This window comes from Apium graveolens, chromosome 4 (genome assembly GCF_009905375.1).
Source record: "Apium graveolens cultivar Ventura chromosome 4, ASM990537v1, whole genome shotgun sequence".
NCBI classification, from domain to species: Eukaryota; Viridiplantae; Streptophyta; class Magnoliopsida; order Apiales; family Apiaceae; genus Apium; species Apium graveolens.
Window position 1 is genome coordinate 106,412,927 of NC_133650.1, and position 27,797 is coordinate 106,440,723.

Consider the following 27,797-nt stretch of genomic DNA (forward strand, 5'->3'; position numbering starts at 1 on the left):
CTGCAATTTCTACTCACAACAATGGCACCAGTCGTGAAGATTATGTCTCAATCTGGGTTCATCTATGAAAAGAACAATTTCATAGCTTTGGTAGAAAAGAATGAAGCCCACTCAGACTATCACAAAATGATGGACTTCATCAAAAACTGTAAACTTAGCTATGCAATGCTGGAAGCCCCAACAATTTTCTGTGAAGTAGTTGAGGAGATTTGGACAACTGCTGAGTTCAACTCCATGGATATGACTATCTCCTTCACTCTCAAAGGTAAAACTCACTGTATTAACTGTGATGATTTACAAGCATGTTTTAAATTGCCTGAGAACAATGCCATGACACCACACACTGATAGTGATGTATCCAGCATGTTAGATTCCATAGGTTATTCTCTTAACTCTGCTAATTTAGGGAGTATTAGAAGAAAAGGCCTTAGGAAAGAATGGAGTTTCCTTGGGGATGCCTTTATAAAGGTTTTCTCTGGGAAAATTAGTAATTTTGATGCCATAACTTCATCTCTGGTTAATATGCTCTATATGCTTGTTTCTGATAGGTACTTTAACTTTAGCAACTATGTGATGCTAGAATTAGGTACTAGATTAGGTAACAAAGCTAATAGACCTAATAACATCTATTATGCTAGATTCTTTATGTTATTGGCTAACCATGTTGCTGAAGGTTTAGTCATAATCAATGAGAATAATAAACTCAAGTGCTGGGCACAAGAGAAAAGAGTTCTTGCAGACTTGATGAGAATGGATCTTAACAGCAGTGTGCCATTGGTATATTTACCAATCATGAATGCACCTCAGGTAGGTGAGGTAATTGCTTCTACAACTCCTACTTCTTCCAACCCCTCTATTTCTTTATCTTCTAGTGTGGCCATGAAATCTGTGATGCCCCAACAGATTTCTACCAAGGTCACCAAAACTAAACTTTCAAAATCAAAGACAAAGAAATCCACCTCTGTTGTTTCTCAAAAGACAACAGTTGTAACACCAACTATTAACCCTGAGGTGAGTGAACAGGGTGTGAGTGGTGAGGGGAGGGGTGAACATCAAAGAAACCCCCAGGATAAGGAAGGAAAGTTGAGTGCTTCCCAAGCTAGCCAAGCCACAGTTTCTCAAAAAGCTGTGGTGGTTGAAAAGGTATCTAGCACATCCCTAGTAGCATCCTCCCAAAAGGATGTTACTATTGAAAATAGTTCCAAACCAGGAACACAGAACAAATAAGGGAGGGACACTAAAGCCAAACACTCACCAACAAAAGCCTTTATTAGAAGAAAGAAGGCTAGAACCCAATCTTCTACACAGGGTGCACACACTGCACAGATACATCCATCTGTATCTATGCCTTCTCAAACTCAGTTTGATGTGACTCCAATAAATGTGGAGTCACAGCCCCATTCTCTCACAATAATCACACATCAATCACCAAACACTTCATCACCATCTCTGGATGTGGATATGTTATTCCCATCAATTCCTGATTCTCCCTCTTTACAACTCAGGGAGAAGCCCCACTCAAATACAGGTGATCATCATCTCTTAGATGATTTGTTGGATCACCCGCAAATTCTTTCAGATATAATTGAAGGATCTGTGTCACCACATCTCAAATCAATCTACACAGATTCAACAGTTATATCACTTTCAATTTCAACTTCTTTTCCTTCTTCAACGGATATCACTCATCCGTTGACAAGTGGTTGTTCTTCAACGGATAAGCTTAACAGCAGTTATCCGTTGATAACATCAGTTTCACCTTCAACGGATATTCCACATCCGTTGACAGTCTCTACACAAATAACTGAATTAATCCCAAGTGTAGAAGACATGAATACTGTGCAATCACTCTTAGGATTGAGGGAAGGGAGTGACAATTTGAGTGAGAGGCTGGGTTGCTCCCAGGCAAAAGGAGAGATTGAGAGCTCAAAAATGCATGCTATTTCTTCCAGCATGGCAAAAGTAAGTGAGTGGAGTACCACCTTAGTAGGTGAAGGTGAGGGAGTGAGTTGTGTGAGCCAGGGGGAGCCCCTGATGCAAGAACATAGAGAAAAAGAGAGAAAAGCAGGTACAGTAGATACAAGGGTGGAACCAGCCATTGCTAATGAGTCAATGATTGTGGATGATGCTGAAAAGGAAAGACAATTTCAGCAACATTACAAAGCTGTAATTGATAACATTTCCTTGGATGCTGACACTTTTACTCATCCTGTGACAGCCTATCAACTGTTGGCTGCTCAGGGCAATGAGGAGGCAGAAAGGTCACTACATCTAGTGCACACAACAGAATCTCTTCAAAGGAATAAAGCTGCCATTAACAAAATGCCTTCTACAGCTGGTGAGCCATCTGAGGAATTTGGAGCAAATTCTGATGATGATGACTCTATTTCTTTTGATGGAAGCATGAACTTAGGGGGAGATGAAGGCCCTAGTTCAATTCCAAATCTACCTGAATGGGCCTTGACTAAGGAGTATAGATCAGGGGAATTCAATGTCTCTTTAGTCAAACAAATCAACACTATTCAACAGGCCATTCAGAATACTTCACATGCAAGTATCAAGGCTATCCTTCAAGCTCACCTGGACTCACTGCATCTCATGAAGCTGCAGCAAGTGAAGCAGAATCTGAGTATGGATGATCTCAGGAAGGATATTGCTGACTTGAAAACCTATACTTCAGAAAAATTGGATTCAGTCATGCCCTATGGTACATTGCAGGACTTGGTTTTGAGATTGAAGAAAGAATCTGTTACTGAAAAACGGTTGGCCAAGTTAGAAGACAGAGTTCAAGTTATTGAAGATTCTGTGGCCACCATTCTTCACAATCAACAATCTCAAACCAGTCTCCTAAAGCAGCTGGCAAAAGCACAAGGCTTGACCCCTCTCCTTGATGATAACAAAAAGGGGGAGAGTAAAAGGGAAGGGGAAGGAGAGCCATCTACAAAAGTCAACATATCTAAAGTGCTAGTTCCTGCCATCACTACTTCTCCAATCATTCAAATCAAGGGCAAGCCTGATGGAATTGATTTGATTCAGCTAGCAGCAGCTGAAATTCAAGTGAAAGAGCAAAGGAGGAGAATTGATGAAAGGTTGCAACTGTTGTTTGGTTCTACACAAGACAAATCAACATCTGTGAAATACAGCACAAAAATTGAACCAATCAACATGGAGCTCATGCCAGTAGGGAGTCATAAGGATGGAGAAGCTTCTTCCAAAGAACTACAAGCTATAATTCTCAAGCCCAATGAAAGATCCAATAAGGACTCAACAAAGAATCCTTTAAAAGAAGTGGACTTTCCTCCTCCAAAAGCTGATGAGAACAAGATTTTAGGCAGGAGTATTGCTTATCTCAAAAAGACCATGGATGAGGCTGTAAGGAGAAATAGAGCTATTATCATTAGAGAGGGAAAGAGCATATGTGTGATGCAAGGACATCCCAAATTCTCAATAGCCAAGAAGGAAGAAGCCAAGCAATTAAAGGCTGACAAAAGAGCACAAGCAAAGCTTGAACAACAGCTAAAGTCAAGTCTAGTTGAAAAAGAAAAAGGGATTGAAGTCAGGGGTGAAGACAATACTACAAACCTAGATGAGGTTTTAGGGAGTATATTTGGTGAGAGTGTGGAAGAAAGAGAGGAATGGCAGAAGGGAAACAGAAGAAAGGCCAAGGCACATAGAAGGAGTGGAGATAACACTGAAGTAACCAAATCTATATCTAAACCACTACCTTCCATACCTGAACCCCTTGTTGCTGATCCCACAATAAACATCCATGGTGAACCAATCATTCCAAAAGAGGAACCTATTGATTGGGACACTATCAAATTGCCTACCTTTCTAACCACTCTTCCACTACCAAAGAAACAGAAAAGAAAACCAAAATCTACACCTCCCATAACCTCTAAGAAATTCACTCAAAAACAAAAACCTAAGCCTAAGTCACCCATTTCTAAAGATGATTATGTTCACATCTGTGACATAAAAGAAATTTCAGACATTGAACTCTCTCTGGATGAGCTGGAGGATGTAAGGGGAATAGCTGCCTACAGACAGCTACCAGAGAGATTAGTGTTCAGATATAAAGGAGCTGGGGAAAGAACATGGCCTCTCCACAGGATTCTGGATGAAGGCTACTCTACCTTGATTAGAGTCTTTTCAGCTATACAAAAGGATTCTGGCTTTACCAGAACTGCCAAGACTGAAATTCTCAACAAGATAGCCAATATAAGGAAAACTTGGAGGGAGCCCAATGCTTTACCCAGGACTTTACTCATTCAAGAAAGGGAAATGAAAATTCACAAATCACCTCATTGGTTGATGGAATTTAGAGATGATAAAGGAGTCAGAAGATTTTTCAGACTTGAAGACCAACTCAAGATTGCCAGCAATGAAACTCTCAAAGAAATGCAATCTAAGTTGGATGTCAATGTTGAAGATGAAGCTGAATTCTTCAGACAACTCCAACTCCAAATTGAGGAAAATGACAAAAGGCTAGGAAAGAAAACCAGGGAACAAAGAAGAAAAAGATGATTTGCTCAGACTAAAGGAGTGTCCTTGGAAACACTGTAAATCTTCAATTACCTCCTAGTACATACACTTTTGCAGCATTTTTAAATTTCTACTTAGTTTCAATTCATATATCTGTTAAGTGTTTTGTTATCATCAAGTTAACCCTGAATTTATGCCTACAATTCTTATAGACATAAATAGGGGGAGATTGTTAGGAATGTATGTGCATTAGTTTGATGATATGTTTAACAAAATACTTAAGTAGAAATTTAGTGTCTGTAGCCTCAACGGATAAGACCACTTTGGCTATCCGTTGATGGTGTAGCTTTACTTAGAAATAAGTCTAGTGTTGTAGCATATTTCAGTCTCTGTATTTAAAATGTAATTCTTGGAAGTTGAGAGAAACTATGAGTCATGTTGACTACTAGATGATATGCAGATAGGAAGGCCAATTGTAAATACTTCATGCCTTGTAATTTTGTATAAGTGAAGTGGTATCAACGGATGACTTAAAGACCTTCAACGGATGAGAAGCTAAGCTTCAACGGATGTCTCTAAAGCTTCAACTGATAAAGTCATCAACGGATAACATCCTTCAACGGATGAGTGCATCAACGGATGAAAGCTTCAACGGATAACATCCTTCAACGGATGAGTGCATCAACGGATGAAAGCTTCAACGGATGTTCTGATGATTAGCCGTTGATAAGGGGTAGTTGTACCTACAAACAGAGGCACATGGGTTGATAGAGACAACTGAGATGTGGTAGCCGAATTTCAGGAACAACAGAAAAAGCAGCCGTTCTTCTTTAGTACAAAGATGCAATAGTCAACAAAGTACTGGAGTGAACAGGAAAAGAAGCAAGTGAAGATCTTATTTTATTACTGTATTTTATATTGTTCTTCACTTGTACACTTGGTAATATATAAACCAAGTAGAAGCTAGTAATTAGATGGGAGATTTTCCAGAGCTGTTTAGAAAAATATTGAGAGAAAATTCATCTAGTTTGTACTAGGATGCAGCTGTGATCAACATTGTTTAATCACAGATTTTCTAAAATACCATCTCTAGTGGAACAACAAATCCACCAGAAAAGTTTTTAAGGTCTGTTGTGTTCTTTACATTTGTGCTTGAATATATATCTGTCTGTATTAGCTTAAAGCAATTCACACACTTGTTCTTCTTGAACACACAACTTTCATAAACTGCTCAAAACTTGAAAAAGTTTTGAGATTTACATTCAACCCCCCTTCTGTAAATCTCATTGTTAGTCCACTAGGAATAACAGTATCACAAAGATAGCCTACATAAAATTTAGAAGGGGAAAGAAGTTTTTCAAGAAAGGTGGAAGTACTGATAAGAAGGGTTTCAGAAAATCTGAAGGCAGAGGAGGAAAGTCAGACAGAGGAGATTACTCAAATGTCAAATGCTACAATTGTGGTGAGAAAGGCCACATATCTCCTGAATAAAAGAAAGGAAAAAGTGACAAAGGCAAGGAACTTGTCAAAAAGAAGAAAAGCTGGACGGACTCTTCAGATTCTGAAGATGAGGTGAACTATGCCTTGATGGCAAATGCTGATGGCAGCCCTGAAACTGTTGAATTAAAGGTACCTCAAACAACTTATGCCTTTCATACTGATGATATTACTGAGTTGAGATTATATCCTTAAACCATATTTATTAGCTACAGAGATCAAACTTTAACATGTGAAAGATTAACTTCTAAAAATCTTGCTTTTAAGAAAAGGAATGATTATTTAGAAAATGAGTTAGTTATGTTCCATCAAACTCAGAAAGAGAGAGAAAGAGAGAGAGAGAGATAATGCTTTTTATGTTAGAGATGAATTGCTAAAATTGGATAAATCTCTCAAAACTGAGTTAGAAAAAAAGAGATTATCAGGACTTGGACTAATTCTGGTAGAACAACTCAGAATTTATTAAGTAGTGGAAACTGGAAAGAGGGCTTAGGTTATGGAGATAACAAAAGTGAAAAAGGAACTGAACAAATTGAGCCAATTGTTGTTAAACAAACTGTTAAGCCAAAGATAAATCCTGTTAAGTTTGTAGCTAAAACTGTAAAGTCTGATTCTGAAAAGATGAAAGAGTCTGTGACAGAAGTTAAGGAGAAGTCAACTTCTGACAAATTAGAACAGGATAAACCAACTGAAGTCAACATAGGCTTAATGACAAAGAAGCAGCTTAAGCATAAGCTAAAAGAAATAAGGAATGTCAACAAGGTTAAGGTAGTTAGGAAAAATAGGAATGGAAAGGAAGGTGTGAATAAAAGCAATAACTATATGCCTGTTCCTAATGCTCCTAGAAAGAAATGTTATAACTGTGAAAACTCTAACCATCTTGCTTCTTTTTGCAGGAAGAATAAGAATATAAACTCTTTACCTCCTAATTCAGGAGTTAAGAGTCAGTCTGTTAGGTTTAAGCCACAAAATCCTTGTTTTCATTGTGGTAGTTTATGGCATTCCATTTATACTTGTAAGAAATATCATAGTTTATACTATGATTATTATCAAATAAAACCTTCTTTGAAGAAAGTTGCTTTAATTCCTTCTAGTGTAAAATCTGATGCAAAGTCTGATATAAGTTCTGATAAACAGCATGTTAGCATAAACTCTGATATTAAATCCGCTGCAAATGCTAACAAACTTAAAAAGGCCAAAGGATCTAAGCAAGTCTGGGTCCTTAAAACTAACCATTAGTGGTCTTTGTGATTGCAGGGCAACGGGAGAAACATCCTAGTACTGGATAGTGGATGTTCAGGACATATGACTGGAAATAAAGCCCTGCTCTCAGACTTTGTGGAGAAAGCTGGCTCAGAAGTTTCTTTTGGAGATGGCAACATGGGAAAAACTTTGGGATATTGCGATATTAATATTGGGAATTGCATCATTGAAACAGTAGCTCTTGTCTCGGGACTTAAACACAATCTGCTGAGTGTGAGTCAAATCTGTGACAGAGGTTATCATGTGGATTTATTTGAAGAACACTGTGAAGTTGTAAGCAATTCTACAGGAAAAGTGAGTCTGAAAGGTTACAGGCATGGTTACATTTATGAAGCCAGACTTTCAACAAGTACTGATGGTTCTGCAATTTGTCTGTTGAGTAGAGCATCAGTTGAAGAAAGCGGGAATAGGCACAAAAGACTCTCTCATTTAAACTTCAACAACATAAATGAGCTTGTAAAGGAAGATCTTGTGAGGGGATTTCCAAAATCAGTATTTGCTCCTGATGGCCTTTGTGATTCATGTCAAAAGGCAAAACAAAGAAAATCTTCTTTCAAGAGAAAAACTGAGTCATCAATTCTTGAGCCTTATCAGCTACTGCATGTTGATCTATGTGGTCCAGTCAATGTCATGTCTATTACAAAGTGGATGAGTTCACAAGGTATACCTGGGTGTACTTCTTGCACAGGAAGAATGAAACTGCATTTACTCTAACTGATCATGTCAGATAGCTGGATAAGTTGGTCAAAGATTCTGTTAAAATTATAAGAAGTGATAATGGCACTGAGTTCAAGAATTCAATCATGGAAGAGTTCTGCAAAGATCATGAAATCAAACAGGAATTTTCTGCACCTGGAACTCCACAGCAAAATGGAGTTGTAGAAAGAAAGAACATGACTCTCATTGAAGCTGCACGAACTATGCTTGATAAAGCAAAGCTGCCAACCTACTTTTGGGCTGAAGCTGTGCAGACTGCTTGTTTTACACAGAATGCAACACTCATAAACAAGCATGGAAAAATACCATATGAGATGGTGAAGAAAAAGAAGCCAAATCTGAAATACTTTCATGTATTTGGTTGCAAGTGTTTTGTTCTTAAGACTCATCCTGAACAGCTGTCAAAATTTGATCTAAAAGCAGATGAAGGAATTTTTGTTGGATATCCACTTTTCATAAAAGCCTTCAGAGTCTACAATTTAAAAACAAGAGTTGTCATGGAATCTATCAATGTATCTTTTGATGACAAGAAGATTACTGGACTTGAAGATTTCAATGATCACGATCAGCTGAGATTTGAAAATAAAGACTTAAAGTCTGATTCTGTAAATTATGATGAATTAAACTTTGAACCTGTAAGTACTGATGTCATTGAATCTGTGGTAACAACTCCAAAGGAAAATGCACCTGTCCAGGGGGAGCAAGCTGAAGATCCTACCACATCTCAAGACTCTAAAGAAACATCAGAACCTGACACTAGATCTTCAAACTTTGATTCATCTGGTTCTGATGAGTTAAATTCTGATAATTGTGGAAGCATTAATACTTCAAATCCTGAAGGATCCAAGTCAAACTCTGAAGTCTCAGAGAGCATAACTACGGGGGGAGCATCAGAAAATGCTGATGAAGACAGAATGGATCATGGGGGAGAATCCAGTTCTTGAAGTCAACTTCAATCTTCAATGAAGTGGACCAAATCACATACACCTGACTTAATTATTGGAGATCCTGAAGCAGGTGTCAAAACTAGAACTGCAACATCAAATGAATGTCCCTATCATTCCTTTATATCTCAGACTGAACCAAAGAAAGTGGAAGAAGCTTTTCAAGATGCTGATTGGGTACAAGCAATGCAGGAAGAGTTAAATGAATTTGAAAGAAATAAAGTCTGGACCCTAGTGCCAAGACCATAGAACAGATCAGTTGTTGGCACAAAATGGGTTGTTCAGAAACAAAACTGATAGTGATGGCATAATTACAAGGAATAAAGCAAGGCTGGTTGCTAAAGGCTACTCTCAACCGGAGGGTATTGATTATGATGAAACATTTGCACCAGTTGCTAGATTAGAAGCCATAAGAATCTTTTTGGCTTATGCTGCTCATAAAAAGTTTAAAGTCTTTCAAATGGATGTGAAAAGTGCTTTTGTTAATGGAGAATTGGAAGAAGAGGTCTATGTTGAACAACCTCTAGGCTTTGTAGATTCAAAATTTCCAAATCATGTCTACAGGCTTGATAAAGCACTTTATGGCCTTAAGCAAGCTCCTAGAGCATGGTATGAGACTTTAGCTCAATTCCTTCTGGAAAGTGGATTTCACAGAGGTATAATTGATAAAACACTGTTCTACCTCAACCATGGAAATGACTTACTTTTGATACAAATATATGTTGATGATATCATATTTGGTTCTAAAAATGTCAAATTCTGTGAGAGGTTTGCAAAGATAATGCAGTCAAGATATCAAATGAGTATGATGGGATAACTTAGTTATTTTCTGGGCCTTCAAGTCAAGCAACATGAAGAAGGTACTTTTATCTGTCAATCCAAGTACACCAGAAACTTACTGAAGAAGTTTGGAATGCAAGATAGTTCAACATCATCCACTCCCATGGCCACTGCAACCAAGTTAGATAAAGATACTGGTTCATCAGTAGATATTACTAACTACAGAGGTATGATTGGCTCATTACTCTATTTAACTGCAAGTAGACCTGATATCATGTATGCTACCCGTCTTTGTGCAAGATTTCAGGCTGATCCAAGAGAACCTTACTTAATAGCTGTGAAAAGAATTTCAAGTACCTTAAGGGTACAGCTGATCTGGGATTATGGTATCCTAGAGAATCAGATTTTAAGCTAATAGGTTAATCGGATGCAGATTTTGCAGGATGCAAAATAGACTGGAAAAGCACTAGTGGAAGCTGCCAATTTCTTGGAGGCAGATTGGGTTCTTGGTTTAGCAAGAAACAGAAGTCAATTTCCACATCAACTGCAGAAGCAGAATATATTGTTGCAGGAAGTTGTTGTACACAGATTCTTTGGATGAAGAATCAGTTACTGGATTATGGGTTAGAATTTTTTAAAATCCCTATTTACTGTAATAATCAAAGTACTATTGCTATGACAGGTAATCCAGTTCAACACTCAATGACAAAGCACATCAGCATTAGGTACCATTTTATAAGGGAACATGTGAAGGAAGGTACAGTGGAATTGCACTTTGTACCAACAGATCAACAACTAGCAGATATCTTCACAAAACCATTATGTGAAACTACCTTTACAAGACTGGTAAATGAACTTGGAATGGTTTCAGGTTCTTTCTCTAAATCTGCTTAGTTTTTGTTCTCATGCATCAAACTTTATGGTCAGTGTTTACAGATTATTTTATTTTCATATAATCTGTGCTTAAAATCAAAATTCATTAAATGCTGATTGTTATCTGATGTGGATCTTTAAACAATGATAGTGTTTTGAATGTTATGTGACTATTCAATTCAATGAGAATAACTGTGCTAGATGCTGACCTAGTAGTCTTTAACAAACTAGAAATCCCATGTTTGAATTAGTTGTTTATGTGGAAACTCATTAACACAAGCAAATTCTGATTTTGAGCTTAGTCAAGTTTACTTTGTGTATCTTATTACTAAGTCACGAACTAGATTATTGCTTCTTATCTGTTAGATTCTGATGTCAGTAAATCTTAAGGATGAACTAAATGCTGATAAGCCTCACTTATCAAAAGAAAAGAAAATAAAAGTCAGGCACTCCTTTGAGATCTAGAGTAAATATGTGGAAGGGAAGACTTAAGTGCATTGCTTGTATTAAGTAATATGCATTAGAAAAGCAAATAAATTTTCTTGGTGACTTTTCACACTCTCTGATTACTGGAGAAACACTATGACAACAGCATAAATTCTGATAAGCAGTCGTGACTCACTTACACTGAGAAGCCACTGTAAAAAGGAATTTTAAAAGATGCATAAAATGAGCACAAACAGTTAAGGTGGACTCTTGCATAAATTTGTTCTATATTAGACTTCATGATTGATGACAGATTTTAAGCACTTTTATGAGTTATGCCTTATTTCTAAGATGTACTGAAGTTTATCAGACTTTAATCTTTATCTGATATTCTGCTGAATGCACACACTTTCACTCCATATGAATGATGGAAATTACTGCGGTGATTAAGTTGTTTTTGACAAACAGTTAAGTGTCATTTGCATAATTTCTGAGGACAAGTTCTGATGGAAGTTTTGATGATTAAACTCTGAAGAAAACAAGTCAGTATTTGTATGAAGAATCACAGAAAAAGATATTCACTTTTTGAGTTCAGAAGCCATATTCTGATGGCTGTTAAAATCTGATATAAGTTAAGTTCTGATATTAAATCCTTATGGAATCCTTGATGCTTACGTGGCATTTTTCTTTACTTGACTTATTTGTGGTAAAATCTGAAACAGTCATATTTAAATCAGAATATATTTGGGTAAGATAAAAACAGTCATAATCATTTTGGGTTAGTGATAAACGTGTTTGTCTTGAAAAACTGCATGTGCACAATAATTATTGTTTATTTTACGTGCTTATTAACTCTTGCTTTAACTTTTTACTGACTATTATTATTACACATCGGTCTAGGGAGACGAGGCATCATTATTTGTTTTACTCTTAATCGTTAAACAGTCCTCACGTCCCTTGGTATTCCATTGGCTATTTAAATGTCTGATTATCCTTCGGTAAAATCATACCTTTTCCTTTCTCTCAAACAATGGCACATTTGAGTTGGTTTTACTGCTATGGCACAGACACTGTGACCATTTTTTGAAATGGAATTCCGACTTCATATCCTATCAACAACATTCCATTCGACATCTGGATTCAACTTCCAGACAACATTAAAAATGATCTGTTGCCCTTCCAAAGAGAATTTCATCTTCATATTCTTAAACAACAAGAGAAAATCATTTGTCTTGTTGTTCTCTTTGTTGAAAGTAGGAAGAAGACTTAAATATCAGCCATCCGTTTCTCTTCACCATCAGCTTTGCCAGACTGCTTAGACTAAGGTTGTTGATGTTAAGAATCTTAGAATAGGACTATCTTGTAATTTTTGCATGTAATCGATAAATTTCATGAAATGTACTCGTTTGATATAACTATGAAATTTCCTTTAATTGTAAGATTTAGCTCTGTTTCTCAAATTATGTGACTGTGCATGTTTTAATTGCAATTTGTTAATCTTTACTTCATCTATTTTTAACTTTATCCTTTGATGAATGTCTTGATTACAATTATGGTCAATAATAAATTTTGTTGATTTGAGGAAACAATTGAAGCACGGGTTCATGCATTAGAACCTATGATAGTTGGAGCTGAGAATGTTACTTCTCAGAAAGAAAATGCAGCTCAAAGTTCTGATACTTTGAAGAAGAAATCTGTAAGTTCTGAAGCTGCTAAAGCAACTCCTTCATTGGCAAGGAGATTGAAGAAAATGAAGGCTAGGAGGTTGTTATTCCTAGAAGACTAACAATGAGATTTACAGAAGGGGGGTTGAATGTAAATCTCAAAACTTTTTCAAGTTTTGAGCAGTTTATAAAGTTGTGTGTTCAAGAAGAACAAGTGTGTGAATTGCTTTAAGCTAATACAGACAGATATATATTCAAGCACAAATGTAAAGAACACAACAGACCTTAAAAACTTTTCTGGTGGATTTGTTGTTCCACCAGAGATGGTGTATTAGAAAATCTGTGTTCAACAATGTTGATCACAGCTGCATCCTAGTACAAACTAGATGAATTTTCTCTCAAGATATTTCTTAACAGCTCTGGAAAAATCTCTCTAATTACTAGCTTCTTCTTGGTTCATATATATATTACCAAGTGTACAAGTGAAAAACAATATAAAATTACAATAGTAAAATAAGTTCTTCACTTGCTTCTTTTCCTGTTCACTCAAGTACTTTGTTGACTATTGCAACTTTGTACAAAAGAAGAACGGCTGCTTTTTCTGTTGATCCTGAAATTCGGCTACCACATCTCAGTTTTCTCTGTCAACCCACGTGCCTCTGCTTGTAGGTACAACTACCACTTATCAACGGCTGATTAGCAGAACATCCGTTGAAGCTTTCATCCGTTGATGACTTCATCCGTTGAAGGATGTTATCCGTTGAAGCTTTCATCCGTTGATGCTCTCATCCGTTGAAGGATGTTATCCGTTGAAGCTTTAGAGACATCCGTTGAAGCTTAGCTTCTCATCCGTTGAAGGTCTTTTAAGTCATCCGTTGATACCACTTCATTTATACAAAATTACAAGGCATGAAATATTTACAATTGGCCTTCCTATCTGCATATCATCTAGTAGTCAACATGACTCATAGTTTCTCTCAACTTCTAAGAATTACAATTTTAAATACAGAGACTGAAATATGCTACAATACTAGACTTATTTCTAAGTAAAGCTACACCATCAACGGATAGCCAAAGTGGTCTTATCCGTTCAGGCTACAGACACTAAATTTCTACTTAAGTGTTTTGTTAAACATATCATCAAACTAATGCACATATATTCCTAACAATCTCCCCCTATTTATGTCTATAAGAACTGTAGGCATAAATTCAGGGTTAACTTGATGATAACAAAACACTTAACAAATATTTGAATTGAAACTAAGTAGAAATATAAAAAGTGCTGCAAAAGTGTATGTACTAGGAGGTAATTGAAGATTTACAGTATTTCCAAGGGTGCTCCTCTAGCCTGAGCAAATCATCATTTTTTTCTTTGTTCCCTGGTTTTCTTTCCTAGCCCTTTGTCATTTCCCTCAATTTGGAGTTGGAGTTTTCTGAAGAATTCAGCTTCATCTTCATCACTGATATCCAACTTAGATTGCATTTCCTTGAGAGTTTCATTGCTGGCAATCTTGAGTTGGTCTTCAAGTCTGAAAAATCTTCTGACTCCTTTGTCATCTCTAAATTCCATCAACCAATGAGGTGATTTGTGAATTTTAGTTCCCCTTTCTTGTATGAGTAAGGTTCTGGGCAAAGCATTTGGTTCCCTCCAAGTCTTCCTTATGTTGGCAATCTTGTTGAGAATTTCAGTCTTGGCTGTTCTGGTAAAGCCAGAATCCTTTTTGATGGCTGAAAAGACTCTGATCAAGGTAGAGTAGCCTTCATTTAGAATCCTGTGGAGAGGCCATGTTCTTTCCCCAGCTCCTTTATATCTGAACACTAATCTTTCTGGTAACTGTCTGTAGGCAGCTATTCCCCTTACATCCTCCAGCTCATCCAGATAGAGTTCAATGTCTGAAATTTCTTTTATGTCACAAATGTGAACATAATCATCTTTAGAAATGGGTGACTTAGGCTTAGGTTTTTGTTTTTGAGTGAATTTCTTAGAGGTTGTGGGAGGTGTAGATTTTGGTTTTCTTTTCTGTTTCTTTGGTGGTGGAAGAGTGGTTAGAAAGGTAGGCAATGTGATGTTGTCCCAATCAATAGGTTCTTCTTTTGGAATGATTGGTTCACCATGGATATTTATAGAGGGATCAGTAACAAAAGGTTCAGGTATGGAAGGTAGTGGTTTAGATATAGATTTAGTATCTTCAGGGTTATCTTCACTCCTTCTGTGTGCCTTGGCCTTTCTTCTGTTTCCCTTCTGCCATTCCTCTCTTTCCTCCATATTTTCACCAAATATGCTCCCAAGAACCTCATCTAAGTTAGCAATCTTTTCTTCACCCCTGACTTCAATTCCTTTCATTTCTTCAACTTGGCTTGACTTTAGCTGTTTTTCAAGCTTTGCTTGTGCTCTTTTGTCAGCCTTTAATTGCTTGGCTTCTTCTTTCTTAGCTATTGAGAATTTGGGATGTCCTTGCATCACACATATGCTCTTTCCCTCTCTAATGATAATAGCTCTATTTCTCCTTACAGCCTCATCCATGGACTTTTTGAGATAGGCAATACTCCTGCCTAAGATCTTGTTCTCATCATCTTTTGAAGGAGGAAAGTCCACTTCTTTTAAAGGATTCTTTGTTGAGTCCTTATTGGATCTTTCATTGGGCTTGAGGATTATAGCTTGTAGCTCTTTGGAAGAAGCTTCTCCATCCTTAAGACTCCCTACTGGCATGAGCTCCATGTTGATTGGTTCAATCTTTGTGCTAAATTTCACAGATGTTGATTTATTTTGTGTAGAACCAAACACCAATTGCAACCTTTCATCAATTCTCCTCCATTGTTCTTTCATTTGTATTTCAGCTGCTGCTAGCTGAATCAAATCAATTCCATCAGATTTTCCCTTGATTTGAATGATTGGAGAGGTAGTGATGGCAGGAACTAGCACTTTAGATATCTGAATCTTTGTAGAGGGCTCTCCTTCCCCTTCCCTTTTATTCTCCCCCTTTTTGTTATCATCAAGGAGAGGGGTCAAGCCTTGTGCTTTTGCCAGCTGCATTAGGAGATTGGTTTGAGATTGTTGGTTGAGAAGAAGAGTGGCCACAGAATCTTCAATTCCTTGAACTCTGTCTTCCAACTTGGCCAGCCTTTGTTCAGTAACTGATTCCTTTTTCAATCTCGAAACCAAGTCCTGCAAAGTACCATAGGGCATGACTGAATCCAATTTTTCTGAAGTGAAGGATTTCAAGTCAGCAATATCTTTCCTGAGATCATTTAGACTCATATCTTGCTTTACTTTCTGCAACTTCATGAGATGCAGTGAGTCCAGGTGAGCTTGGAGGATAGCCTTGATATTTGCATTTGAAGTGTTCTGAATGGCCTGTTGAATAGTGATGATTTGTTTGACCAGGTGGACATTGAATTCACCTGTTCTATGCTCCTTAGTCAGGGCCCATTCAGGTAGATTAGGAATGGAACTAGGGTCTTCATCTCCCCCTATGTTCATGCTTCCATCAGAAGAAATAGAGTCATCATCATCAGAATTTACTCCAAATTCCTCAGATGGCTCACCAGCTGTAGAAAGCATCCTGTTAATAGCAGCTTTATCCCTTTGAAGAGATTCTGTTGAGTGCACTAGATGTAGTGTCCTCTCTGCCTCCTCATTGCCCTGAGCAGCCAACAGTTGATAGGCTGTCACAGGATGAGTAAAAGTGTCAGCATCCAAGGAAATGTTATCAATTACAGCTTTGTAATGTTGCTGAAATTGTCTTTCCTTTTCAGCATCATCCACAATCATTGACTCATGAGCAATGGCTGGTTCCACCCTTGTATCAACTGTACCTGCTTTTCTCTCTTTTTCTCTATGTTCTTGCATCAGGGGCTCCCCCTGGCTCACACATCTCACTCCCTCACCTTCACCTTCTAAGGTGGTACTCCACTCACTGACTTTTGCCATGCTGGAAGAAATAGCATGCATTTTTGTGCTCTCAATCTCTCCTTTTGCCTGGGAGCAACCCAGCCTCTCACTCAAATTTTCACTCCCTGCCCTCAATCCTAAAAGTGATTGCACAGTATTCATGTCTTCTACACTTGGAATCATTTCAGTTATTTGTGTAGAGACTATCAACGGATGTGGAATATCCGTTGAAGTTGAAACTGTTGTTATCAACGGATAACTGCTGTTAAGCTTATCCGTTGAAGAGCAACCACTTGTCAACGGATGAGTGATATCCATTGAAGAAGGAAAAGAAGATGAAATTGAAAGTGATATAACTGTTGAATCTGTATAGATTGATTTGATATGTGTTGATACAGATCCTTCAATTATATCTGAAAGAATTTGCGGGTGATCCAACAAATCATCTAAAAGATGATGATCACCTGTATTTGAGTGGGGCTCCTCCCTGAGTTGTAAAGAGGGAGAATCAGGAATTGATGGGAATAGCATATCCACATCCAGAGATGGTGAAGAAGTATTTGGTGATTGATGTGTAGTTATTGTGAGAGAATGGGGCTGTGACTCCACATTTATTGGAGTCACATCAAACTGAGTTTGAGAAGGCACAGAGACAGATGGATGTATCTGTGCAGTGTGTGCACCCTGTGTAGAAGATTGGGTTCTAGCCTTCTTTCTTCTAATAAAGGCTTTTGTAGGTGAGTGTTTGGCTTTGGTGTCCCTCCCTCTTTTGTTCTGTGTTCCTGGATGGGAACTCTTTTCAATAGTAACATCCTTTTGGGAGGATGCTACTAGGGATGTGCTAGAGACCTTTTCAACCACCACAGCTTTTTGAGAAACTGGGGCTTGGCTAGCTTGGGAAGCACTCAACTCTCCTTCCTTATCCTGGGGGTTTCTTTGATGTTCACCCCTCCCCTCACCACTCACACCCTGTTCACTTCCCTCAGGGTTAATGGTTGTTGTTACAACTGTTGTCTTTTGAGAAACAACAGAGGTGGTTTTCTTTGTCTTGGATTTTGAAAGTTTAGATTTGGTGACCTTGGTAGAAATCTGTTGGGGCATTGACACAGATTTCATGGCCACACTAGAAGATAAAGAAATAGAGGGGTTGGAAGAAGCAGGAGTTGTAGAAGCAATTACCTCACCTACCTGGGGTGCATTCATGATTGGTAAATATACCAATTGCACACTACTGTTAAGATCCATTCTCTTCAAGTCTGCAAGAACTCTTTTCTCTTGTGCCCAGCACTTGAGTTTATTATTCTCATTGATTATGACTAAACCTTCAGCAACATGGTTAGCCAATAACATAAAGAATCTAGCATAATAGATGTTATTAGATCTATTAGCTTTGTTACCTAATCTAGTACCTAATTCTAGCATCACATAGTTGCTAAAGTTAAAGTACCTATCAGAAACAAGCATATAGAACATGTTAACAAGAGATGAAGTTATGGCATCAAAATTACTAATTTTCCCAGAGAAAACCTTTATGAAGGCATCCCCAAGAAAACTCCATTCTTTCCTAAGGCCTTTTCGTCTAATACCCCCTAAATTAGCAGAGTTAAGAGAGTAACCTATGGAATCTAACATGCTGGATACATCACTATCAGTGTGTGGTGTCATGGCATTGTTCTCAGGTAATTTAAAACATGCTTGTAAGTCATCACAGTTAATACAGTGATTTTTACCTTTGAGAGTGAAGGAGATAGTCATATCCATGGAGTTGAACTCAGCAGTTGTCCAAATCTCTTCAACTACTTCACAGAAAATCGTTGGGGCTTCCAGCATTGCATAGCTAAGTTTACAGTTTTTGATGAAGTCCATCATTTTGTGATAATCTGAGTGGGCTTCATTCTTCTCTACCAGAGCTATGAAATTATTCTTCTCGTAGATGAACCCAGATTGAGACATAATCTTCACGACTGGTGCCATTGTTGTGAGTAGAAATTGCAGAGAATAACTTGAGGGTTTTGCAGAGAGAAAATGGTAAATGCTTGAAATTCTAAGAAAGCGTAAAGTAATAATGAACAATCAGAAGGGCTTATATGCTTTCAAAGAAAAAAAAATAAATAAAGGATTAATCAATAAATAGGTGTTAGTGAATTTCAGCCGTTTAAGAATAAACTGTAAGTATTCTAATAACTACCTTTAAAACCAATACATACAGATGTATGTATGGTATCAACGGTTAAGAAAATAGAATCAACGGCTGTGAAACACCTCAAACGTCTGATGTGACATTTCAACGGATAATGTAAATTGTCATCCGTTGAAAGGTACTTCAGCTTTATCCGTTGACGGATAAAAGTTCCAGAGATATACTTGTCTTTCAACGGATAATGAATATCCGTTGATAGAGCAATTTTGACTTTCAACGGATAGGGAACATCCGTTGATGGAATAAACTTTGTTAAAAGTCAAATTTGTTCTAGCAACTAATATATTTCAGGCTCCACATCAAATTGCAAAGAAGACATGAATTTTAAGAGTAATTAAGCATACCTAGCTCACTTACCAATCTTGTGAATGTTGATTCATCAAGTGGCTTGGTAAATATGTCAGCAATTTGTTGTTCACTTGGAACAAAATGTAGTTCCACTGTACCATTCATGACATGCTCCCTGATGAAGTGGTACTTAATATCAATGTGCTTGGTCCTTGAGTGCTGCACAGGATTCTCGGTTATGGCTATGGCACTTGTGTTGTCACAAAAGATAGGTATTCTGTCAACATGAAGTCCATAATCAAGGAGTTGATTCCTCATCCATAACATTTGAGAACAGCAACTTCCAGCAGCAATGTATTCAGCCTCAGCTGTAGAAGTAGAGACTGAATTTTGCTTTTTGCTAAACCATGATACAAGCTTGTTTCCCAGGAATTGACAGGAGCCTGTTGTACTTTTCCTGTCTATTTTGCAACCTGCATAGTCTGCATCTGAATAACCAATTAGATCAAAGCCAGATTCTCTAGGATACCAAATTCCTAAATTTGGTGTACCCTTGAGATATCTGAAAATTCTCTTGATAGCAATTAAGTGAGACTCCCTAGGATCAGCTTGAAATCTTGCACACAGACATGTAGCAAACATTATATCTGGTCTGCTAGCAGTTAAATATAAAAGTGAACCAACCATGCCTCTATAACTTGTAATGTCCACAGACCTTTCAGTCTTATTTAATTCAAGTTTGGTGGCAGTGGCCATGGGAGTTTTTGCAGATGAACATTCCATTAAGTCAAACTTCTTTAAAAGATCATGAATATATTTAGTTTGACTAATGAAAATTCCATTACTAACTTGTTTAATTTGTAAACCAAGAAAATAGGTTAGTTCTCCCATTAGGCTCATTTCATAATTACTTTGCATTAGCTTAGCAAACTTCTTACAAAGATTATTATCTTTAGAACCAAATATTATGTCATCTACATAAATTTGAACAAGTATACTAGAGCCATTAACATTTCTAAAGAAGAGAGTTTTATCAACAGTACCTCTAGTGAAGTGATTCTCCAAAAGAAATTTTGATAATGTTTCATACCAGGCTCTAGGTGCTTGCTTCAGTCCATAGAGTGCTTTCAACAGATAATACACATAGTCTGGAAAATTTGGATCTTCAAATCCTGGAGGTTGATTTACATAGACTTCTTCCTCTAATTTCCCATTTAGAAATGCACTCTTGACATCCATTTGATAGACTTTGAAATTGGCATGGGCTGCATAGGCTAGAAAGATTCTGATAGCTTCAAGTCTTGCAACAGGAGCATATGTCTCATCAAAATCTATTCCCTCTTGCTGAGAATAGCCTTTAGCAACCAATCTGGCTTTGTTCCTTATGATAATGCCATTTTCATCCATCTTATTTCTGAATACCCATTTTGTATCAATAGGACTCTTGTTCTTTGGTTTGGGTACCAGCTTCCAAACTTGGTTTCTCTCAAATTGGTTTAGCTCTTCCTGCATAGCTAATATCCAATCTGGATCCAATAAGGCTTCTTCCACTTTCTTAGGTTCCTCCTGAGATAGAAAACTACTATACAGACATTCATCTTGAGTAGCTCTTCTTGTTTGCACTTTGGATGATGCATCACCAATGATCAGTTCAAAGGGATGATTCTTGGTCCATTTCCTTTGAGGTGGAAGATGAGCTCTAGATGAGGTGATCTCAGTATTGTCATGATGTGAGATAGAGTTTTGATTAGTTGAAACTCCCCCTGAGTTGTTGGTCCTTTGCAGGGAACTTGGAGTTCCATCAATTAATGATGTAAATTGATTATCAGTTGATGAGCTATGATCAACGGATGCTTCATTAAGTACTTCAACGGATGATGCACAATGTCTTTCAACGGATGCTGAATTTTGTGCATTATCCAGGAGCAAATTTTGTATTCCTTTTGAAGTGTCGTCTCCATCAATCTCTTCTTCACTATCATCACAATATATTTCAATATTGTCAAATTTGAGTCTCTCATAATGTTCCTCATCTGTTAGTCCATCAATCTTTTTATCATCAAACACAACATGCACAGATTCCATAACAATGTTGGTTCTTAGATTGTAGACCCTATAAGATTTTCCAGCTGAATAACCAACAAATATTCCTTCATCAGCCTTTGCATCAAACTTCCCTTTATGGTCAGATTGATTCCTTAGTATAAAACATTTACATCCAAAGACATGAAGAAAGTTTAGAGTTGGTTTTCTTTTCTTGAACAACTGATAAGGAGTCATGCCTTTAGCTTGATTGATCAGAGAAATATTTTGAGTGAAACAGGCACAATTAACAGCTTCAGCCCAAAAATATGTTGGTAACTTTGATTCTTCAAGCATTGTTCTGGCAGCCTCAATTAAAGATCTGTTCTTTCTTTCAACTACCCCATTTTGCTGAGGTGTTCTTGGAGCTGAGAACTCATGCATGATTCCATTTTCTTCACAGAACAGCCTTAATGTCAAATTCTTGAACTCAGTTCCATTGTCACTCCTGATGTTTCTTACTTTCAAGTCAGGATGATTATTGACTTGCCTGATGTGATTGATAATGATTTCACTTGCCTCATCCTTTGATCCAAGAAAATAGACCCATGAGAACTTTGAGAAATCATCTACAATCACTAGGCAATATCTTTTTCTTGCTATTGACAATACATTGACTGGTCCAAACAAATCCATATGTAGCAGCTGTAATGGTTCATCAATTGTTGTTTCAAGCTTCTTCTGAAATGATGCTTTCCTTTGTTTGCCTTTCTGACAAGCATCACACAGACCATCCCTTGAGAATTCAACAAGAGGAATTCCTCTTACTAAGTCCTTTTTGACTAGTTCATTCATTGTCTTGAAATTCAAATGGGATAGCTTCTTGTGCCATAGCCAACTCTCAACTGAACTTGCTTTGCTGAAAAGACAAGTAATAGATTCTGCATCTGTAGAGTTGAAGTCAGCTAAGTACACATTTCCTTTTCTAACTCCAGTTAGAACCACTTTGTTGTCTTTCTTACTAGTGACAACACAGGCTTCAGAATTGAAGGAAACTGTATTCCCTCTATCACATAGTTGACTGATACTCAGTAAGTTGTGCTTGAGACCATCAACTAATGCAACTTCTTCAATGATGACATTCCTTGTTGAAATCAAGCCATATCCCATAGTAAACCCTTTGCTGTCATCTCCAAAGGTTATGCTGGGGCCAGCTCTCTCTTTAAACTCTGTGAGCAGGGAGAAATCTCCAGTCATGTGTCTTGAACAGCCACTGTCCAAGTACCATAGATTTCTTCTATTTTCCTGCACACCACAAAATCAATCAATTTGATTTTGGTACCCAAGTTTCCTTGGGTCCATTCTTGTTAGCCTTTCTCCTAGACTTCATTCCTCCTGCATCTTTAGACTTAGGTGAGTTTGAGTCAACCTTGGTCTTAGATGTGGTTGGTTGAGGTGTAGGGTTAGTCACAACATTATCCAGCACATTTATAGTATTATTAGGCATGGATTGTGCATACATGTTATTCCACATTGGCATATTGTATGGCAATTGAGGCATACTGAATGCAGCAAGATAAGAATTGTTAAAATATGGCATGTTTGCAAAATGTGCATAAGGATTTTGTTGAGACATAACAGGCAGAGCATGTAGAGGTGATACAGACATGTTAGGCATGGAAGAGGGTACAGTTATGGGAGTTTTCTTAATAGATTTACAGTTAGCAGATAGATGATTAACACTACTACAATGCACACAGCTTTTTCTAGGAGCATACTTGTCAGGTGTGTAATTGTTATGTTTGTTAACTCCTACCTTCCCATTTCTGTTGGATTTCCTTTTGGATTCCTTTTTATCCTCAACCATCTTGAGCCTATTGTTTAACTGTTCTAAGGTCATGTGCCCTACATTCACCTTTCTGACATCTTTGGATGTGCTTGCTCCTTCTTTGACAAAGTTCTTTGAAGTTGAACCAAACTTTTTGTTGAGTTTCTTTAGATTTTCTCTTTTAGAAACATCTGCCTGTTTTAATTGAGGAACCTTCAACGGATGTTCCTTTTCTTCCTTCAACGGATAACTTTCATCATCCGTTGATTCCACATCCGTTGACAGTCCATCAATTAATTCCAGTTTCTTTTTATTTTTATCCCAGGCAGTTTCACAGAATGATTCAATTCCTTGGACTTTGGCAATTTGAGCACTTACATCCCTAGATGTTTTCCAGGCTTTAATCACCTCTTGCTCTTTCTCTAATTGATTGGAAAGTATTTCTACTTTCTTAATAGATTCAGCTAGTTCATTTTCAACAGATACACAATGCAGCTTAGTCTTTTCTAGGTCAATTAACTTATCTTCTAACACAGCATTTCTATTACTTAAAAACAGATTGTTCTCTTTAATCCTACTATTTTCTTTAGCAAGAGATTTAAGAGATACACGCAAATGATACAGTTCAGTAGACATGTCATTAAAAGCATCATTGCACTCTTCTTTAGTAAGCTGTGTTATATCAGTAGTAATTACCTGGTTGCTTGATGAACTAACTTCATTCTCCTCAGAATCAGCCATGAGAGCCAAGTTAACATATTCCATGTCTTCATCCTCTTCTTCTCCATCAGCTGCCCAGTCTCTTTCTTGAGTAATGAAAGCCCTTTCCTTCTGTTTGAGCAGATCAAAATATTTCTTTTTGTAATCTACTTGATCAAACTTCTTCTTTTCAGAGGTTGGCTTTCTGCACTCACTTGCAAAGTGTCCACTCATACCACAATTAAAACACTTGAACTTGGATTTGTCCACCATGTTCTTATGGGGTTTAGTGGCTCTAGTGTTTTTCCTGAACTTCATCTTTGCAAATCTCCTGGACAGAAATGCAAGATGCTCATCAATACCATCAGAGTCATCTTGACTGGAGTTGTCTTCATTTTCAGCAACTTGCCCTTTACCCTTGTTTGATTCTGGATTTCTTACACCATCTTTGGAGCTTGATGTAGATCTCACAGTTTCTTTTCTGCATTCTTTCTCATTTTCAGCTACCAATGCAACTGAACCTCCTTTCTTTCTCCCCCTCTCCAATACCTCATCCTGTTCCAACTCTAGTTCATAAGTCTTCAAGATTCCATATAATCTTTCAAGAGTAAAGTCCTTATAATCTTGAGAGTTTCTTAAGGAAACAGTCATGGGTTTCCATTCCTTTGGTAAGGATCTCAAAAATTTAAGATTTGAATCCTTCACCTGGTACACTCTACCATACAGCTTCAGTCCATTCAACAGTTTTTGGAATCTATTGAATGTGTCATTTAAAGATTCATTTTCTTCAAAATGAAAGTGCTCATACTGTTGAATGAGAAGCTGCATTTTGTTCTCTCTTACTTGTTCTGTACCTTCACACAGCAGCTGAACTGTGTCCCAAACCTCTTTGGCAGTTGAACAATTTATCACATTATCAAACATATCCTTGTCAAGACCATTAAACAAAATGTTCATAGCCTTCTTATCCTTGTGGACTTCTTCTGTGTCTTCCATTGTCCATTCTGCTCTAGGTTTTGGAATGGATTGACCAACAGCAATTGTGGCCGTAGCAACTGTGGCTACTTTGTGGGGAATGTGAGGACCATTCTCAATGCAGTTTACATAACCTTCATCTTGGGAGAGTAGATGAAGGTGCATTTTCACCTTCCAGTGGTGATAACTGTCTTTGTCAAGAACTGGGATCTTTACTCCAATATCCTTCTTACTCATCTTTGTTAGATTCCAAGATCTTTAAACTCTTTGTGTGTCAAGAGCTTGCTCTGATACCAATTGTTATTCCTAGAAGACTAACAATGAGATTTACAGAAGGGGGGTTGAATGTAAATCTCAAAACTTTTTCAAGTTTTGAGCAGTTTATAAAGTTGTGTGTTCAAGAAGAACAAGTGTGTGAATTGCTTTAAGCTAATACAGACAGATATATATTCAAGCACAAATGTAAAGAACACAACAGACCTTAAAAACTTTTCTGGTGGATTTGTTGTTCCACCAGAGATGGTGTATTAGAAAATCTGTGTTCAACAATGTTGATCACAGCTGCATCCTAGTACAAACTAGATGAATTTTCTCTCAAGATATTTCTTAACAGCTCTGGAAAAATCTCTCTAATTACTAGCTTCTTCTTGGTTCATATATATATTACCAAGTGTACAAGTGAAAAACAATATAAAATTACAATAGTAAAATAAGTTCTTCACTTGCTTCTTTTCCTGTTCACTCAAGTACTTTGTTGACTATTGCAACTTTGTACAAAAGAAGAACGGCTGCTTTTTCTGTTGATCCTGAAATTCGGCTACCACATCTCAGTTTTCTCTGTCAACCCACGTGCCTCTGCTTGTAGGTACAACTACCACTTATCAACGGCTGATTAGCAGAACATCCGTTGAAGCTTTCATCCGTTGATGACTTCATCCGTTGAAGGATGTTATCCGTTGAAGCTTTCATCCGTTGATGCTCTCATCCGTTGAAGGATGTTATCCGTTGAAGCTTTAGAGACATCCGTTGAAGCTTAGCTTCTCATCCGTTGAAGGTCTTTTAAGTCATCCGTTGATACCACTTCATTTATACAAAATTACAAGGCATGAAATATTTACAATTGGCCTTCCTATCTGCATATCATCTAGTAGTCAACATGACTCATAGTTTCTCTCAACTTCTAAGAATTACAATTTTAAATACAGAGACTGAAATATGCTACAATACTAGACTTATTTCTAAGTAAAGCTACACCATCAACGGATAGCCAAAGTGGTCTTATCCGTTGAGGCTACAGACACTAAATTTCTACTTAAGTGTTTTGTTAAACATATCATCAAACTAATGCACATATATTCCTAACAGAGGTATTTGGCTAAGGCTCCATTAGAAGATACTGAAGAAGCTGAGGAAGGGGATCAGGAATCTCTGATCTCACAAGAACCGATTATCATTGAAGCCCTTCCAGCTCAAGCCAAAGAAACTACTACTAATACAGTTGTAACTCCTCATGTCTCACCTATTAAAGCTACAGATGATGCTGAAGAACACTCTGAAAATTCTGAAATAGATATTCATAATTTGAATATACCAAATGTTCTTTATCTGGAAGCTCCATCTACAGAAGCTCAGCAATTTTCAACTCAATTTCCAATTTTAAATGCTGAGATGCCATCTAAATCAACTACACCAGCTCTGGAGATAAATTCTGATGTTCAGAATTTAAATGAAGTTGTTCCTGAATCTCCAGTTGCTTCACACACTGTTGTATTGTCAGAACATAATGAGTCTTCCTCAAGTTCTGAAGACAGTGTTTCTGCTGAGACTCCAGTTCCTATACTAGGAAAGGAAGAATTGGTGAAGAAATTTCTTGAAAAGGAAGCACCTATTTCTTGGGAGGATACTCACAGAGGTGTGGAGAGGACCAAGAAGTGGAATGACACTGATTTCATTCCAAGTTCTAATATTCTGATAGAGCATATTGCTAAAGCTGATGAGTTGCTCACAAATGCTGAGTTAAAGACACAACTCAAGATCACTGCTCTATCTACCAAACATCTTCAAGGTCTACATTCTTCTACTCTTGAGAAGGTTGATACACTAAAGGAACATGCTGACAAGCTAGATCTATAGCTTAAGCTTGACAAGAACAGATATATCAGACCTACTCTTGAGAAAATTGAAGCCATTGAGAAGATTCAAGAGAAGTAATTGTCCCAAATTGATGAGGTCCTGGCTAACCAAGTTTATCAGAATGCTCAATTGGAAGAAATCCAATCTTCAGTTGAACTTCTTCTTTCTCTCTTACTTCCTGATGATGCCAAAAAGGGGGAGAAGGTAGTTAAGTCCAAATGCTCACCTACTGAAATACTGAAGAAAAAGGATGATAAAAGTGATGACCAAGGAAACTCTGATAAGAGTAGAGTTCAAGGAAAAATTCAAGGAAAATCTTCTACACAGAACAAGTCAAGTTCTAATACTATAAATGCTAAAAGTCTGAAGTCAAGTTCTGATAAACAAAGTCTGATGTCAAGTTCTGATATTCTAATTCAGTCAGGATCTAAAGACTCTCAAAAGTTTTTACAAACTCTGAAGCTAAAGGGGAAGCAGACTACTGTCTATTACAAACATCCTAAAATCCAGATACTTGATGTGGAGATAGCTAGAAGATTATTTCTGAAACAAAATCCAGAAATGGATTTGGAAACTCTCAAGGAGGAAGAAGCTAGATTTGCTGCTGAGAAGAAAAATCTTAAGTCTAAAGCTTTTAATGCAAAGAAACCTCCAAGACCTAAAGAAAAAGGCATTGTGATCAGGGAAAAGTCAAAATATGAGATTTCAAAGTCTAAGACTAGATCACAAACTGAGATTGATCCTAAATCAAAAGGAAAAGAAAAGGTTGGTGAACCTTTAAAGATTGAGAAAAAGTTAAGTTCTTCCATTCCAGTCTATCAAACTACAATGCATGATGATGATTTGATAGAAGATGAAACTGTTCAAATTCTGAAGAAGAGAAAGGTAATTGAAGAATCTAAAATAACCTCTGACACTGGACAAGTTGTTCAGAATGAAGAACAGCAAGCTACAGAAGAAACAATAAATTCTGATCAAGTTAATTTGGAAAAGATGACAATTGCTGATAAGAAGAAGCTGTTATGGAAGAAAGCTACTCCAGTTGAACCAAAATCCAATCTCTTGATGAATCAACTTGCAATATTTGGATTGTGATCCAAGCAACCTAGAG